This window comes from Solea solea, chromosome 4, assembly GCF_958295425.1.
Source record: "Solea solea chromosome 4, fSolSol10.1, whole genome shotgun sequence".
NCBI classification, from domain to species: domain Eukaryota; kingdom Metazoa; phylum Chordata; class Actinopteri; order Pleuronectiformes; family Soleidae; genus Solea; species Solea solea.
Genome location: NC_081137.1, coordinates 21,427,831 through 21,447,020, shown reverse-complemented (window position 1 = coordinate 21,447,020; position 19,190 = coordinate 21,427,831). Strand labels below are relative to the sequence as shown.

The 19,190-nt window shown below is 39.4% G+C and overlaps 1 long non-coding RNA gene across 2 annotated transcripts in view; it reads right to left on the bottom strand.

Moving 5' to 3' along the window:
- LOC131458558 (uncharacterized) overlaps nucleotides 1–19,190 on the bottom strand; it is a 109,501-nt gene that overhangs the window by 9,585 nt on the left and 80,726 nt on the right. The window lies entirely within an intron of this gene.

Sequence of the window (19,190 nt, the reverse complement as noted above, 5' to 3'; positions counted from 1 at the left end):
TCAACATTAACTGCACGGTCGCGTTCTTTATGAGTACGGAAAAGACGAGGAGCGTATGATTATTGCAAAAAGGCGAAAGGGCAAAAATAGAACAAGCTGATGTGTTTCTCCAGATTTTGCTGGTGTCACATCCTTCTGAAAAGAAAAGGCAAATGAACTTACACCTCATATATATAATTAGAAAATTATTCTAAAAGATGATTTTCCAGGTGCTAGCTGTTTTCTGTTTTGTTTTTAAACTCTCGTGTTGACAACACAGCTGAGTTGGCCTTTGCTTCACAGGCTGGACAGATGGCTGTTTATGCAGCGCTAACACAATTCTGTCACAACACCGGCTTCTTGTGAACTGAAGGAAAACAGCTGGCGACTTAATATGGACAAGGGAAGCGACGCGGCTGTTTCCTTCAAAGTTAAAAAAAAAAAAAAAAAAAGGTCGTCAACATGACTCAACTGTGAAGAAATTGGTAAAATGACGTGCGGGGATGAAGGAAAGACAGTTTTTCTGACTGTGATGTGAAACTACGGCTGTGACGATCACTTATGAGATGATGTGGCTTAATTCTCTCTGTGTGACTCTAATTGTACGGGCAAATAGCTTCCAGCAGGATAATTCCTGCTAAATTCCTTCCAGTGCAGGATATTAGATGATGTGAAAGCGGTCTAATTATTGCAGACAGGTCATTTTCTAAAAGTAGAAGTGACGTTTTAGGGGAAAGACGGGGAAAGGAAGATGAGGATGGACAGAAAGAAAAAGCGAGGTTCCGCATTCATTGACACGGAGGGGAATTACGCCTGACAGCCATGTCAGCCATTGTCTCCCAGTGCAGAAAATTCAGATTATGATCTGCTGTGTTTTAAACCACTGCCTCTGTGTATGTTTGTGTCATTTGTATTCAGAGTATCTCTCTCTCTCTTGCTCTCCATGTATATTTTCTCCCTCACTCACATTTGCCCTCTTTGTTTCATATTCAGTGTCTTCCGTCTGTGTTTACATAGTTTCTTCCTTCCACACACGTTATTTCTACTTTCTACTTTAATTGCTATCTCCTCCCGTCTCCCTCGACACTCGGCTTCCTTGAAGGATCCATCTGTTCGCCGAGTCGGCTTGAAATAAGCAACATATGAGTGAGGGGAGGGGCATGGTTTTGACTTCTTAAGTGGTGAAAACATGTCTTAATAACATCCCTTATAAACGTGTTAGATATTTGAGGGGACAACCGATCAGGAAAGAAATGTATTATGAGATCTTGTGAAAACTGTCCTTCATTTAACATTTAAGCATTTAGCAGATGCTTTTATCCTGAGGGACTTACAAAAGAGGAATAAGCTACAGAGAAGTAGTCTTGGAAAGAACTCTACTAGATAGGAACAGTGGACTGATAGAGGGTGAGAGAGCAGAAGTGGATCGAAGTGCAGAAGGAGATCGTGCAGGGGAGGGGGGAAGGTAAGTGTTAGGACAGAAGATAGACAGGGAAGTCCCTGTTCTGGAACCGCTCTGTAGGTCATTCCACCAGCGTGGAACGACACACGAGTAGAGTCTGCACGTCCAGACGACAATCCTCTGACGAAAAACTTACTTGAGGTAGAAATCTCCAAAGGAATCCATGAAAAAAATAATAAATAAATAAGTGTGCAAACATGAGGTACACGAGGAAATGCAGAGACAAATGATGAAAAAGAAACCAAAAACAGACTGGGGGCACATACACACTAGGGAGGCGAGGAATCACTGAACACAGGTGAATCAAATCAGGAAGAAGCAGACAATCACAGGGGAGGGAATCAAGGCAAGAAACACACAAACAACCCCTAACCCTCAAAACTTGAAATTGGTAATGTAGAACAGAAATGTTATAATGCAAAACAGTTTGAGAAAAAGATCATGGCTGCCCACCCGGATTCTTCAGAATCAGGAGGTCTTACAAAGTATAGGGTCCTGTGAGAAGCACAAATTGGTTTACGGCACTACACACACACACACACACACACACACACACGCCTCCAGCCAATTACCGGCTCTAAGATCAAGGCAGCGAGCGCGTTGTTCTAGACGCTCATCACAGCAGAGCTGGTGAAAGAGGAGGCGAGGAAGAGGAAGCGACTGTCTGACCGAGCGAGGTGGGCCACGCACGACTGAACCTCAGAGCGGCGAGGAACTGAAAAACACATTAGCATGTAAAACTGCACACATGTCCTGATTAACTGTCTGATCTGAATCCAAGTTTCTCTCTCTTTTCACCAGAGCTTTTGATCCTGGATCATTAGTGACTTGTAATTATTTGTAAATATGGTCATTTTAAACCTTCTGTGCCTGTTGTTTATCCTCTCACACACCTCACTGAGAGTGATTTAGGATGCAGGGCCGTGCAGGCCTAACCTTTGGGGGTCGGAGACTTTCGACGGCAGGAGCTGAGGTTTGAAAACCCTGTAATTACTGCACAGCAAATTCCATATGAATCATCAGAACATGCCCAACCAGCCCTGTACTGTACGTCCACATATCACCAAGCACCTACTTCCTGTTTCCAGAGGCTGTGCAGATGTTCGTCTCTGAACCTCTTTTCCTAATTTGGCAGTGGATAATTACACTTTTGTGTTAATATACACCACAGAGAAGGTCACATTTAATGTGGAATAGGTGAATGTATTACTCTCTGAAGGAAATGAGAGTGATATATCAAACAGTGACTGTCTCAGCCTTCACCTTACACAAGGTACAAATGTTCATGTGGTTCAATACTGTATGTGTGTGTACAGGATGTACTGCATGTGTGTTTACCTTGTTCTGGTCTAGTTTCTCACATACACATGATGGAATATTCATAGCCCTACTGCTTTGATGTTGCTCCTACCGAGTTTGGTACATACAATATTCAAAAATAAAGAGCTGGAGTTGAATTATTTAGAAAGAGAATGTCTGGGTTCAGAGATGTGAGTCTTGTTTGCCTGTGTCACAGACGCTCTGTGCAATATTTATTATTGCACACATTTTTTTTTTTAATTTTTACATTAGTGTGGGAGGAGAAAACCCATTAGTACAGTTGGTGAAGAAAGAAATGTGTCGTGTCTACTTTGTTTTTGTTTCTCTTAACTGAAGAAGACGCACTGTCATGGAGACAAACAGACTGGTGGGTCCACACACACGTGGTCTTATCATCGTTTTTACAACGCGGTGCTTTTTGTGCTCTCCAGTCCCAGTGAAAGTGGGGCAATGGGATAATCCCTGCCCAGTTGTCAATCATATTTAGTGAGCAAAAGCCGAAAGGCAAGGCAGTGTGTGCTGCCGGGTACCAACTGTGCTCTTTGAGAGCGAGGATTACAAAAAAGGACGGTGTTCAACACCATCTACACCGACATATTTTATGACTGATGCAATTCAGCTTTTATAGCAGACTGCAGCAACCAAGTTTGGATTTTTTACGAGTGTCTTTTAATAGTCAAAACTCATCCATCCTCGCCGATACAAGACTCTGACACTAAATATGATGAATTTTAGAGGAGTCTTCCTCCTCTGAGGGTACGGCCGATTCCCCTCCAGTAAATTTTAGAATGTTGCTTTTGCCTTTAGCCAAAATGTATGAGATGTGAGCTGCAATGATATGAATAATAAAAGCTGCTACACTTTAAATAGAAATCCCAAGCAGGGCAATCGCATACGATAATGCGAGATGATACAAACATGCAAGCATTCAAACATGTCGTATTAATTGTACGACAATTGGAATGTTCTATGACAACACAATGCAGACATGATTAGTGCAGGGAATCAGTTATTTTGAATACAGCAGTGTGTGATGTGACATTTTTTAAGGTTATCTTCACAGGAAAGCTTAATAAAAATATAAAAGTAAGAGTTCCTGGGGACATTTTCTGCCGCAAGGAACAAATTAGTCAGTTTTTAAAAAAATGTTTTTAATCACTGTAACACAACAATGCATCAAAATCAATGTTTCCGCCAATCATTGACCCATAATTATTATCAAATTATCCTTGAAATGTATTTTATGGAAATGATCGTAGTTGCTATTGTTGTTGAAAAATGTAATTAATATTTGATATGTACTGTATATTTTAGGCTGGAGTAGTATTCGAAGATTGACTCATTTTAAGTGGAAAAAATATATTAATATTAATATTTTTACAGCAGTTTTTGAGAAAGTGACATTTTTTGCCGCAAGGAACAAATTAGTCCATTTAAAAAAAAAAGGGTTAATTCATTATTCATTTCACTGATAATATGATAATTCAATTAAATGGCTTTTGTTACTTGATTTATGAATCACTGGAAAACATAACATAATAAATCTATCTTTGCCTCAGCACTGTAGTAAGCTGTGAGGACACAGTTTGATTCAAACTCATGTTTTGATGACATTTTGTCCTTGTGAGAAACTTTGTGTGCAGCCCTCAGACATTTAAAGGGCATTTTGAGGGTTGAGACTTGGTTTTAGGGTAAAGGGCCAGTGAATACATTATACATGTATAATACATTATACATTATATCTGTCCACTGTTATTGTCCACTAAGAAAGAATGTACGTATATGTGTGTACATTTAACTTAAAGTGAAATAAGTTAACTGATCATTTTAACTGTTAACATTTTCCAGTGATGAAACAGTGAGTCATGCTGCAGCTCTCGGCCTCTTGCTCATTAACAGTCAGATGGAGTAGGATGATGTGCAGACCTGGTTAATATTCCCATCTTTCGTCAACCTGTCCATTATCCGTTATTCTTCTATTTCCCCTTCACTTCCCTCGCTAATGATTGCCTCACTATTGGCCTTTCGTTCACCAAAATTCCGTCTCGTCCACCTGTCACCTGGTGGTGAAAGGGAATCAAAGGGAAAACAAGACACACGGAGGGGAAAAAGAGAGATGACCAGTGTGTGGAAGAGTGTTTTTATCCTCCATGAACTTCAATAACTGCCTGTACTCTTTAAAATGATGCTGTCCTTCTCTTTCTAAAACAGAAGTGAACTGAGAGGGAAATTTAACCCATGAAACAAAAGGAAAATAGTCATGAAAATACAAAAGCCGAGGAGGAGGAGGAGGAGAGGTAATTACAGAGTGAGAAGGTGCTCTAGTTTTCGTCAGGGGAGAAAGAGAGGTCAGACAGATCACTTGTTGATGATGTGAAGTCCTCTTATGCACATTGAGAGCATAGTGAAGAAGAGGAGAAGTTAAGAAAGTGGCTATCTTTGTCCAAAGACAAGTGTCTTCATATTCTGTACATGTGTTATTAAAGAGTTCTTAAAGGGCAAAAACAAACAAAAACACACAGAAATCCTTTTATTTTCCACAGCCTACGTTCACAACAATGCTGACATTTCATCTCAACCTTTACTGTGAGGGTTCTGCAGCCAATCAACACTCACACATCTCAACAAGTGACGTGAAACATGGAAGTCTAGCACTTGAGGCAAATGCATTCTCTCTCTGTGATGCATCCTGAACTCTGTTTAAATAAACCGACTGAATCCAAGAAAGTGCAATTAGTAACAGAGGGGATTTAGAGCCGCAGCGACACCACAAACAACAGCGACGTCATCACTAATCCTGAAGGACTACTTTTCTATTCTATTCTGCAACAAAGTGATAGAAAGAAATAGAAAATAAAGAGTTCACATTTCATTCCTAATGAAGCCAGAATCTAATCAGTGCAGGCAAAATGTAATGAACACGATTAAGAGTAAATCAGACAGACGGGAAAACAAAGCACCACAGAGAGAGTCGTGTGGCGCTGATCGGCTTAATCAGCACCGTGTGAACTCATTTGACAATGACAGACATTTGTTTATGTTGAAAAGTTACATAAATATGTCAAGTAATGTCGGGCATCTGCCCTGAGGACTATTGGGGGGTCAATTTGCTGAAGTTGTCTAATCAAGATCTCAAGGTGGTGGAATAGTTTAATCACTGTGTCCCGCTCTCCTCCGCTCTCTTCGGCAAATCCGCTGCACGATAGGTCACAATATCGCTTCGGAATCTCGTGCTGACCGCCACAGCATAATGCAGTGGATACAGATCTGTTGTGAACACTCACACACACTCTCACACGGAGTGCACGACAGTCTTCTGTCTCCCTTCTTTGACTCTTTCACTCTTTCACACACACACACACACAGAAACACCTGTCCTGAAGCAGATGTGACCGGCTTGACTTCATACATTAGTTTTTAACACTCTAACACTCTCTCAGCAGATTCTGCATGTGAATTTGATGAAACTGTAATTGAGGGACAAGATTTTGTAGTCAGAATCCGTCTGGTTTCCATTTCAAAATGCATTGGCTATTGCAGTTTTTATTAAAATGCATTCATATGCAGATAGAGATAAAATGTTGCTCTCTGTGCAAACAAATAGTTATAAATGTTGTCTCTCAACTTCATTCTTGCACTAACTGAGCTGTAAACAGTGGCAGACAAAAGGAAGATGGGAGATTTTTGGCAGATTCCTCATCTGTCCAGAATTGAAGCCACGGAAATCTTGGCCTAGAGGCAAATTTGTCATTATGTGAAATGTCAATAAATCAACATCAGACCTTGTTGGGTTTGATTAAGGAAGACAGTTCAAAAAGAACACATCTCCCACAAAGATAGAGAAATGCGGGGGGGAAAAAAAGAGGAAGTGCATCTTATTAAACAATCTTTTCTGTGTAACTTATGTCATTTCCTGGCTGTAAAGCAGGCACTCAGGATGCAGCACACACACAGTGACACATGAAGAGGACTCTGGTGTCTGCTCGACACCGTGAGGCTGACATACACTTGGCAGATGGTGAACTGGACGGGTGCATTCAAGAAGAACCTACTCAACATACAATCCTCTGCTGAGGGAGAATACTACACACGTCCTATTATTTATCTGTGACATTCTTTATTCTATTAAACTCTCTCTCTCTCTGTCAACTTATAATTTCCACCTTTCAACCCACAAACAGTCAGCCTTATGTGTATTTACTCTGAGGAGCGTGACAGCTGTATACAAACAACACTGAGAGAGTCTGAGTGTGAGCGAAGGTGAAAGCGTCCTCCTGAAGGCCCCCAGGTCATCTGTGCAAACAGCTCATTATGAACCATAATTGGTTCATTATGAGTCGCTGTAGTCATTATAGCGGGGACAAAGAATGTAATAGCACTGTCGTGTCATAGCATTAGTAGTTGTTTTTTTTGTGTGTGTGTTCATGGTTATTATTGTTGCCATGCCGACTGCAAGGTCTGGCTCACATGTCCGCTGGTACACTAATGAATCATAACAGAGGGTCGGGACGAAAGGCTTACATGACCGCTTATGTTGCAGTTAACGTAATTGATCAGACGGATTCGTCTAATTTCTGTGTTTTTGTCTGCGGGAGACAAAAGCAAAAAAGTACACAGTGATACAATGACTCATCTGTTCAATCCTTGTCATGACTTCACGTGTAAGTAAACCTGTGGACTGTGATCTTTAGACCGGCTGCTTCAATGTGACCTGTACCAAGAAGCTTCTCCGTGCAGTAACTCATTTTAAAAAAGTCTAGACGGGTCACTGAGTTGAACCAGAGGTGGATATGATGGAAAAAAAAAAATCTAATTAAACCTCAAAAGTTGATTGGCAGCCTTTGCGAGCTCAGACCAGTGTGACCTGCATGTTGCTGTGGGTGAAAAGAAGAATGGAATAAAAGAGAATATGGTGCATTCACTGTGAAGTACTGAAGGTTTAGGTTCATGGTTCTGTCCTTTATAGACCAGTGTTTCCCAATCCTGGTCCTCGTGGACCGCTGTCCTGCATACTCGGACTACATTTCCTTTTCTTGGCTTAAGTGTAAGTTTGTTTACTTTTACAGTTCCGACCGCACTTCCTGCAATCTTCCTCAGAAGTGTCACGTGACCTCGGCAGTGTTATATCCACGTTGGAGTGACGGTGCAACCGAGAAGTTTCCCTTCCCCAACACACCTGATTCAAATGATGGCTTCAGGTGTGTTGGCGCACAGAAACTTCCCTGAGGACCAGGATTGGGAAACACTGCCTCAGACCAAGGACTCTTTTGGGGGAACTGGGGGAATCCTTATATGTGCTATGGTGACCATGAACGACTCTGATGTCGACACAAATGAATCCTAAATAATCTAATCCCAGATGATCTTGAAATCGTGTTTCTTTTTTATTCACAATAATACCAGACATACCAGTTTGAATTATTGACCCGGTGCACTGGTTATTTATAAGATTTATGAGGCAGATAAACAAGTAAAAAAGTGTATGTCTTGAATATTTAGTTTTATAAACATTTTCACTTTTTTGTGCATGTAAATGTTCTGTTATAGGTTATAAAGCATGCTACAACACTGATTTTATTTGGGTAAAATGTCTATAACACCAAATAACACATAATGTGACCTACATTCCCTGTTAAATTCCATGAATAAAGAACAGTCTTCACTCTCTGTATCATATCGTACATACAGTCCTACTTTCATTCTTTATACCCATATCCACCTTTTGTGCTCATCATCCAACTCTGCCTCTGCTGCTTCACTGCTGCTCTCACAGTGAGCTTTCCAGGAATGTGTGAATGAATGGAATGACTCTGGAATATTTTTTTTAGGGAATATATTAGAGTATAATTTAGTCTATGTATGTGCACCAAGGAGTGAAGGAGAGCTTCTTAAAATCCCCCTAATCTGTTTACTTTTTGTTGGAGTATAATTCTGATAAGGAAATGTAGTATGAGGAGAACTACGCTCTTTCTTTCTTTCTGTCTTTCTTTCCTAAGAAATGGTAATCGCTGTGCTGATAAACCTAATCTCCACTGAAAGTGAATGTGGGGAATTATAATACGTCTGAAGAACTGGGTTTGAGGCAATAAATTGTGGTGCATGGTAGGAATAGCAAATTTGGCAATGATTTCACTGCACTACACTTCATATATTAATGCATTATTTTGACTTTGTTCCCAAAACAAAAGTAGTGTATTTACAGTGTAATGCATGTTCATTTCATACTTTCAGTCTGAAATAAAGAAAAACAAATCTACACGTTCTATTTAGGCCACATGGAATTCAACATGCTACATGCTATCTCCACTCGTGCATGCGAGCATACATAAAATATTCAACAGAATGTAATAATTCACAGGTTCAAAGAGAGAGAGACTGGTGTACGACAGTACTTTCTGTCTCACTTTTTTCTGTTAGACACAGTGAAATGCATCACCATATATTAAATGTGACTACATTATCATATAAAGATTCTGAGAGATGAGAGAGAAAGTGTACTAGAGCATAGAGAGCAAAATCCTGGACTCGCAGGAGAGAGTGTAAGAGTGAATATCATACAGAAATGTGTTTGAGACTATTTCATTAGGGGGAAACCGACGCGAGGGTAACAAGAATCCTGGAAAATGATGGGGTACAGATAAACAGACAATAACATCACAGGGACCTGCGGGTTTTTCTCTGCTCGAGTGTCTGACTCATCCGTCCACAGCTGTGCCAGGAAACCTCAGGGACTAGCCCCACATAAGCTAATAAGAGTGCATGATTTAGAGTGAATTCTGAAGGAAAGTATCATTGTGTTGTATCGCGCTCATCCCTCATAGAGAAGATTGTGCACAGGGACTGAAATATGAAAGTATGAGATCATTATAGGGAGAAACGTTTAGCCGTCGCTGCTCGCACCCTCTGAACAATTTCACAGCTCTTGTCATTCAGAGGTCGTTCACCTGGAGTCACTCCTGAAAACTGCAGCACTATAATACACAAATCTGAGCCTGTATATACAGCAAAGACATCACAACATGGCAATTAAAAGACAAATAAATAAATCACTGTTTTGGTAAATGTATCCTGATCTCAGGTGATGTTCACTTGGATTTTCTCTCTGTGCACATTAGACAATGTCTTCCTGCTGCAAGGATCAAATGACTTTCAGCAATACACACATTTAAAGGACTCCATTTTGACCTATTCACCTACTTCTGTTACTATATACAAGCACCTGCTTCCTTAACATGCTCAGTGTAAAACAATGATTCAGGTAACCCAACACTGCCACCAAAAATAATTGGTCTACAAAACTCCAAACCTACCAGAACAAAACAGCAAGGCCATCGCACACCGACCAAATCATCAATGTCTTTCTATATAACAACAGAAAACTCTTATACTGCATAATGAATTGCAGTGAGTGAATTGTTTAAAACAGATGCTGGAACATGGTTAAACTTTTCCATTGAAAGTCAGGTGTAAGAAAGAAAGTGTGTGAGTGACATTAATGCAGGGATCAGATGCCAGACTATTTAAGAAAGTAGCCCTAGATTAGTGAAACTGCAGGAGTCTTATCAAGGCTGTTTTTTGGCAAAAATGTTGAAATTCATGCCTGAGGTGAGAGTGAGATGTCATCACATCCTGGTTGTTAATCATCCATGTGATTTGAAGTACACGTGTTGCTCTGCACGCTGAAATATGCATGCAGCGACGCAGTCCCGCGTGTGTGCAAAGAGACCTATAATGATGATACCCATGACTTTTATGGAGCCACCTGACAACTCAAGGACACGGCATCACTGAATGAATGCTTGAAAATATTTATTCGGTTCTTATATTCTGCAGAAATAAGTTGGGTTTTTTTTTTTACCTGCGGTGGCGGTGAACTCTGAATACATCGGTTCTGTTTCTTGTAGCATGATATTGACCATAATCCACTGCGCCAAACATTAACATACTGTAACTGTAGCAATCATTGCCTTCTCGCCTGCTGGAATAACTGTACTGTATGTCTGCAATGGCAACAACATGGTTACTTATGGTTTCATCCAGAAGTCGTGATTTTAGAATAACCTTGTCCTCTAATAAAGGAAATATTAAGAGGCTTTGATATTTTCAAATATTATTTCTATGTTAAAATATTGTGATCATATAATAATAATAAGTGAAATCAGATCCTCAACTTGTCAACAGTGACCTCAAACCAAGTTTGAAGATGATCACACGAAAGCTCTAGGACGAGTTTGTTCAAATAACCATTGGTGCGAAATCGCCAAAATCACCTCTGAGTCGGTGTTTGATCCAAGATGGCTGACTTCCTGTTGGGTTTAGAGCATAGGTCTTCATTGACCCAACCTAATAAACCCACGTGCCAAGTTTCGTTCACGTACGTTAAACCTGACATCAGATCACCTCATAGAAGTTTCTTATGTCCAATTTTTGACGCCCATTCACCGAACCACTGTCAGACGTAAATCTTCACCAGGTCTGATACGGTTGAGAGTTTTGGGGTATGTTCAGGCCATCAAAAATGCGATTTATTTCGAGGAAAAATAATAATAAGAAGAATGAAAAGAAGAATAACTCCTTGAGTTTCACCTTGTACGCTTGCATTTGTAATACTAGATAAAAACAATCAGCTGTAACCTGGACTGAAAAGACTTGTCTTATCTGTAGAAAAGCATGAGTAACAATTATCAATTGTCACCTAACAACATTTGGTGCAAATCTACTTATGCTATGACCTATTAAGACATTCATTTACATTCTTTGGAATGAACAAAGAGTTTAAATCGTGAAAATTACACGACTTTTGTCTTAAAATTGCTGTTTCTTTCATGAAGATAATGTGGCCAGTTCACGTCATCTTTTAAAGTAAAGCCTTTGTTATAGGTGCTGCACTGACAAAGTTCAGTTTTTCTTAAGGATTGTGAGGCTATTTTAACTAAGCCAGTCCGACTCTGATGGCGTGGTACGAGGGAATTAAAAGCTTGACATGTTAGAAGGCGTGAGAAGAAAAACAAAGTAGAAGTAAACAGATAGAAACCTGTCGGATTTCACGTCCCCACCTGTTTCCAACGTATCACGACATACGGAAGAGTAAATATTCCAGTGTAAAATGTTGTGCCCACATACAGTAAAACCCACTGCTGAGGAAAATAAACCAGCAAAACACCATCTTTATGTAAACAGACAGACGCATGAGTGCATGAGTAGGGGGCGGCTGATCCTTTTAAGACTGTCAGGCAGCAGCAGCAGAGAGAAGGCAACAAAACAGACTTTTAACGTGTTTAAATTGGACACGTTCATATTTTTGGTGTGTAACAAGCAGAGAGAGTGTGTTTCATAACAGACAAAAGCTGTTATGAAAGTAAAGTATGGCCTCGTAAAGGTTGTCCAACAAGAGGAAACTGAGCCCAATGAAAAACAAATACTCCTAAAACCTAAAAAATATTATTTTTATATTTCCCTGTACGTATTACAACCCAGTGACAGTGGTGTGAAAAATGATGCCATCTTAAAATCCAATCACAGTGACGAGCAAAGCAAAGAAAACATGCATTAACAATGCTCAGCTGGAGATACTTTGAGGCTACTTTGGTTTCTTTTTAAAGTTTCAACCACAAATCACATGGAGATCACAGCGGAAGGTCATTAAAAGAAGAAATTAGCTCAGTTTCAATAGATGGAATCAGCGGCATTATCTGAAGCTGCAGTTGAAAATGGCATAATTAGAGTGTAGAGGAAAAAAAAAAACCTTTGGCCTCTAGTCTGGGTGAGATAATAGAAGTGCTATCTCTTTCTCTCTCGCTCTCTCTTTCACACACACATGCATACACACGGATATGGTGGGAAAAGAATCCTGTGATGCAAAGAAGTTTGCATATTTTTCATCTTTTTTTATCAAAGATAACTACTTTCTGCAAAACCCTGTCATTTAAAACATTTATCAAGCAAAGGAGTCCAAAAAACAAAAAGCTATGGCCACAAAATACTACTTTCCAGTCAAGGTATAAATAAATCTCCTGATTAAACGACAGTCATTTTATCTCTGCAGTGTAAATCATCCTCAATGTCTGTGCTGGAAGCACTGACCATAGATGAGAAGTAAAAAAATATTCTTCACCCTGCATATAGATTTTGAGCGATTGATTCGATTGATTATTCAAAAACAATGTTCCCTGCCTCTGCCATTTCTGTTTAATTCTTTTTTGTTTTACCATTTTACTGAGGAGCTGAAGCAGAAAATATTCACATTTAAGAAACTGAAACAATCAGAAATCTTGTTTTAATGGTGAAAAAAGCTTCCAACCGATGAGTCGATGATCAAAATAGTTAATAATCGATTCATTGAGTTACAGTTTCAGCCGTAATACAGCAATTTAGAGGCTATCACTGCAGCCAAAAGTAATGCAATCTAATTCAACAGATAACAGATCATGTTTACAGTTTATGTAAATATGTGTGGGTTTGACTTATGTCTTTAGAAAACCAACGTTTCATGGAGCTCGCAGCAAATTCTAATTAAGGAAAGGCTTCTGAAAGTGTGTAAGTGTACAAACGGTTTGTGTAATCTATATACAAGTCAGTTTCTGAAGATATGTACAGAATCATGGATTTTGGTCATTGCCAAATGTTTATCATTACATCATATTTATAAAATACAAAAATGCAAATGTGGGTCACAGGAGGTGAAAACCCTCCCAAAAAAACAGCATATATGTAATAAATGTTTCCCTCCCCAGAGACACTCAGTGCTGCTATTTGTAAAAAGTGTGGGTGTGATAATTACAAGCTGCCAAACAAAGGCTGCCGGTGAAAATGGACAACGGCTTAAAATTGCCTGTTATAATCCTGCTGTTCCATCCCAAAAGCCACATAATAAACACCTTTCAGGGCACCCACCTTCTTTCTTCTCACCCCTTCTCCCTTTGTCTTCCCAGTCAGTCTTTTTTTGTCTATTCTCTTTGAGAATAATTACCGTGCTACCGGAGCCAAACATGTTTAAATCAGTGGAGCTCATCTTCTCCCTTTAATGAGGCAGCGGCCGTCGACGCCGTCCACACTGCATTCAAACATGCGGGATTTCAGAAAATGTTCACAGGGAGAAGTGATGTGCAGGGCAAAACATAAACTCAAATGACTTCTCTCGGGCATTTTATCCCAATCAGAAACACAAGATTAGATATGAGGATGAAACGTTTAATGGTCACTGCTGCTTAAAGGACAGATTATCTATGAGAGAGTAATGAAGTCATAATTCTGAGATTAAAGTTAGAATTCTGAAAAAAAGGCATAATTCTGACATTCTGAGATTAAAGTCATAATTCTTAAAGACAGAAATGTTACTTTCATCTCAGAATTCTAATTTTTTTTCTCAAAATTGTGACTTTAATCTCAGAATCTAATCAGAATTCCATTTTTTTCAGATTTCTGAGATTAAAGTCAGAATTCTGAGAAAAAAAGAATTCTGACATAAAAAATCAGAATTCTGAGAAAAAAAGAATTCTGACATAAAAAGTCTGGAAAAAAAGTCCAAATTATTTGAATTTAATCTCAGAATTCTGACTTTAATTAGTCAGAATTTGTTTTTATTTTTTACATGTGGCCCTAATATTCTTCCCTAGAGGGTTATGACCATACCTTTTTGTTTTTGGAACAACAGTATGTATAATCTCCATGTTTGTGGAGTCATGTCCCCACATTTTAAATACTGACTCAGTTCCATAGGATAAGGGCTAAGAGTAAAAATTAAGAAATGGGACTGGAGCCATATATACTATATGTCATTGTGCTATAGGCTTTTTTTTCCTCCTGAATTACAGTGCAGAACACTCTAGTGTAGATAGAGACACTGACTGTGCCAAAAAAAAAACCTTTGTGTAGCAGGAGGGCAGCTATAGTTCAAGTGAACACCTGACGTGCTTCTTTGTTCATGTACCTGCATGAGTTCATTGAAAAGAAAGTTGGAGGCTTTACACAAGATAAATGGATCATTCGTCGCTCTGCTGGCACCACCAGGGTGTCTGCACTCAGCCCTGTGACTCTGCCAGCCTCAAGTGGACGGGGTTAGTGTGCGTAATTCTTTATATTCTGTACTCTTGTTGGATGTGGTTGGGGATTAGGAGCATTTTTCAGCACCGGGACATTTTTATCAGTCATAAGCCCTTAAAAACAGGAATAACCACAGTCAGAAAATGCATTAAATCAATATGGAGTTGGTATAACTGCAAATTACTATAGCTGTACGGGAATGAAGTCACACACAGGACACACACTTGATTACTAATTGTCCACGTATTGATTAGTGTGTTGGACAAATCAGGAAATTATCCGGGGCTTAGTGTCCTGTCCTCTATGATCTGCCGATTACATTACAATTCCGTTTTCCCCCCAGACCCCCAAGAGCAAAGTATATCACCTCCCAGATTACACAGCAACATGCACAAGAAAAGAATGTGTGTCATTATTGGACACTTTTGTGATATAGCAAATTATGTCACCACCCTGAGCTGCTGCTGTATACACAAAAATGCTCCCTCAGTCAGGTCTGGTACGATGGACTACAGATATTCGATTACTCGATAGTTAATCGATGACTAAATTAATAACCGATTAATCGGTTTTAGAGGTTTTTTTCTGATTTTTCAGCTTCTTAAATGTGAATATTTGTCACATCTTTTCATTAAAACTGCAAAGACATTTGAGAACATCATGATTTCCAGGTTTGGTAAACACTGATCTGCTTTTTTCAACAACTTAACTACATTTTATGGACAAAAGAATACTCGATTAATTAACATCTTAATCTCAATTCGTTTTTTGGAATTAGTTTTTATTATGTTAAACATAATTTGCCAGTAACAAGGTTCCCTTCTGCATGGTATTTGCATTTTCTCCAGCTTCCTCCCACAGTCCAAAGTCATGCAATATGGGGATTAGGTCAACAGGACAGAACCAGGGGTCTCAAACTCAAATGACCTGGGGGCCACTGAGGGTCTGGTTTTGTCAGATAGGGGCCGCTGAAACATTGAAATAATAACATTTACGATGACATTTCGCATCATTTCAACAATAAAGGTGTTTGCTTTGATATGGAACGATAAATAGTTCACAATTTAAACATATTTATGATGTAAAATTAATGTATTCATTAACAAAAACGTACAGAAATAACAAATTGATTGGGGGACCAAAAAATTTGAGACCTCTGCTCTAAATTGATTTTAAAATCTGGGTGAGACCCCGCCTATCGACCTATGTCTGCTGAGTTTTGGCACCAGCGACCCCCCCCTGCGTCCCTCATGTGGAGGATAGAGCAGTAGAAAATGGATGGATGGATAATTTGCTAGTTTATTATAAAGTGCATTTGCAAAACATTAAGTAATTCTGCAACTTTTCCCCCGGTCCCTTTGCTCATGAGGTGGTGGCGTGAAATGAGTAATTTGTTTTGGTGGTGAAACCAACTGGGAACGGAGTGAGCGAGAGGAACCTTGAAAGAAATAAGCGAGAGACTTTTTATGTAAGTACAAATATGCATCAGGCGTCAGACATATTCACATCTATCCCCAAAACCCTGTCAAATACAGAACACATTCAGCAGTCCAAAGAGAGAGAGATGGAGATGAAGGGATAGAAAGAGAGTGGAAAAGAGGGGAGGTCCGAGGGGAGGAGTTGCTGTGGTCATCACTCAAGGTCACAGCTCTGCTGTCTGCAGTCTGCCCTCAGTGTCAGACTGGTTTCTTCCTCACAGTGAATAGAAAGTACTCTCTGTGTGAAACTGACTCCTCACTGTATCCATCACTTTATCATTCTGCAAAATATTAATCACAATAATAATAAAACAAAGTGCAAAGTGCAAAGTACAATACAATGCTAGTTATTAAAATAGTCCAAGACCATGTGGTTCAGAACCATGTTGATTTCTTTACAACTGTGTGTAATTAAAGGGCATTCTACATCCCATAATAGAGCCACATTTGTGTAAGACTAACTCATTAAGGGACCGTGGAGAAATGCACGTTAAAACACATTAAACCGTAAAAAAAAAAAAGTGTTTGCCTTGCTTCAAACGTAACTCGACTCTCAGAATATTGTGAGTTAAAAAATCCTCTCAATCCGCCCCAATAATGAGGAGTCTCTCCACTCCGGCTGTAAGAGTTGCTGACACAAAGCTTCCGAGTGATACACGGCTTATGAGTGTGTGTGACTAACAGCAATAGAGGGATAATCCCCGTCGCTGCTTGGGTCTGCAACTGACTGGCTTTGGGTGGAAGACGAGAGAGAGTGGGACCGATAGGGAGGCCTTTCATTCCGAAAAGATAGAGGACGAGAGGCAAAGGGAAGGAAAGGGGGCAAAGGAATTATGCATAATCACCATGGTAACAACAAGGTGGAATATGGCAACGGTTTGCCACACATCAAGAACTATGAGTCACTCATATCGGCCAAGGAAGTGATCAGAGGAAACCTCAGGATAAAACGCTGTGAGAGAGAATTTTCATGGAAGCAACACGGTGATTATTGTGAAAAGCTGCTGAGTGCGTGTTAAACACAACAATATAAGACGTGACTTGTGACTGACACCAAACCATTGTGTCGTATTCGGCGCTCGTCATGTGTTTCCACTGAGCCTCGGATGAGATTTCACTCAATTACAACGTTTATTACAACGTTTATTACAACGATTGACTAAATAGGATTACCAATCAATATTTACACTTTCAGATTAACCATATACACATTACATTTGGCTTATTATTATTAAATTAGCGTCTCTATTTATTTTTTGTTATAAAATAATTGTATTCATTAACCAGCTGGTACTCTGTCACAGCACCTAAGCCCTGGTGTTTGTCCTTCTTTTAGAAATGAGTCATTGTTTGTGGTTCTTACAGCAGCCCACAGTCTGACAGATGCTTATTTCTTTATTTCTTTATTTCTTTATTTCTTTATTTCTTTAATGCTCAAACACAGACGGAACCTGCACGTCCGTGATGATTTCTTCAGTGAAGTTAGCCGGTCAAAGCACAACGGGCAGAAGACGTGACAATTATGACAGAACATTTACTTTGTAACCACAACTCTACGGAGGCTAATTGAAGAAAATGTGCAGAGTTAAAGGAACTAAATTACATGCGCGCGAGTGTGAGAGAGCTCCTTTGATCAAAGCTGCTATTAATCCTACAGACGTTTCAATAATTAAGCTTAACTAAGATAATCTTACTGTGACAGCGTCATTAAAAATACTTTCATTTACTTTTCCCTCACTCTGGGCAAGTTAAGAACTCCTTATATGGTCATTTTGGTACATTTGGAACATGGTTCTATTTTAACTTTTTAGAAACTTGTTGTTAATATTATTTCTATATTGTACTTTAACCAATGTGGAAATGCATGTTTATGATTTAATTACCTTTATCTTTACTGTCTTTGCTGCAATTTCCTCACTGTGGGACTAATAAAGGACTATTTTATCTTATCTTATCTTATCTTACATAAAAAGACCCTTTACACTCTCACACCTTGGCTAATTAGGTCTTCAGTCATGCTGAGTATCACACAATCATCACAGAGTGACACACTTTCCTGATTTTCAGCATGATTTTCAACATATGCAGTCCAAAAACATGGGATTAGGCAAACACTGGACACTCTGCATTGACCATCAGTGTCAATTTGAGAGTACTCCACATTTCAGTGATGCCCATCTGCTGCCTTTGTTCCAATACTGGCGTGGTATTTGCCATAAAGCAGGGCAGAGGAAAAGCATGCACATGAGAGAAAAGATGGAGAAGCAGCACCACACAGGTAGAGAGAGAGACGTTATTTATCCTCGGAAGTACGCTGTCAGAAATGCTCTGAAACCTCATCAATCTGAAGTTTGGTCATTTGATGGCAACAATAAGCACAAACCATTCATGCACACATCTACACATCGAGACGACGCTCATAGTTGACTTACTTTTTCGGAGTTCTCTGATACATATAACTTTCAATGTTTTAATGAGAATCAAATTGTTGTTAACTCTGGTGGATTTAGGATTTCTGTTTGACCAGCATCGTCACAGGTCACCCAGTTAAAACACTCTACTCTGCATTTAAATGCCTCATAAATAGCTTTGTCTTGCAGACAAAATAAAAATACTACTTATATTTGATCACAAAGGAGAGTTATATAAGAGTATAAGATTACCTGAGCAGTTAAATCCTGAGTGACTGTACAGGATTCGTGTCTATAATGAAACACAAGAGCATTTTCTCAAAGTACTGACCCTACAGCTGCGGGCATGCAGGGCCTTTGTTGTCATGGTTACAAAAAGGAATGTGGTAATTGTGATGGTTTCATTTCATTGTTTTGTTTGTACCGATCAATTGCAATTACTTTTTTTTACTTCTTTCTGTGTGTCTGCCTTGTTGCTGCTGAGCGATCGACACGAGA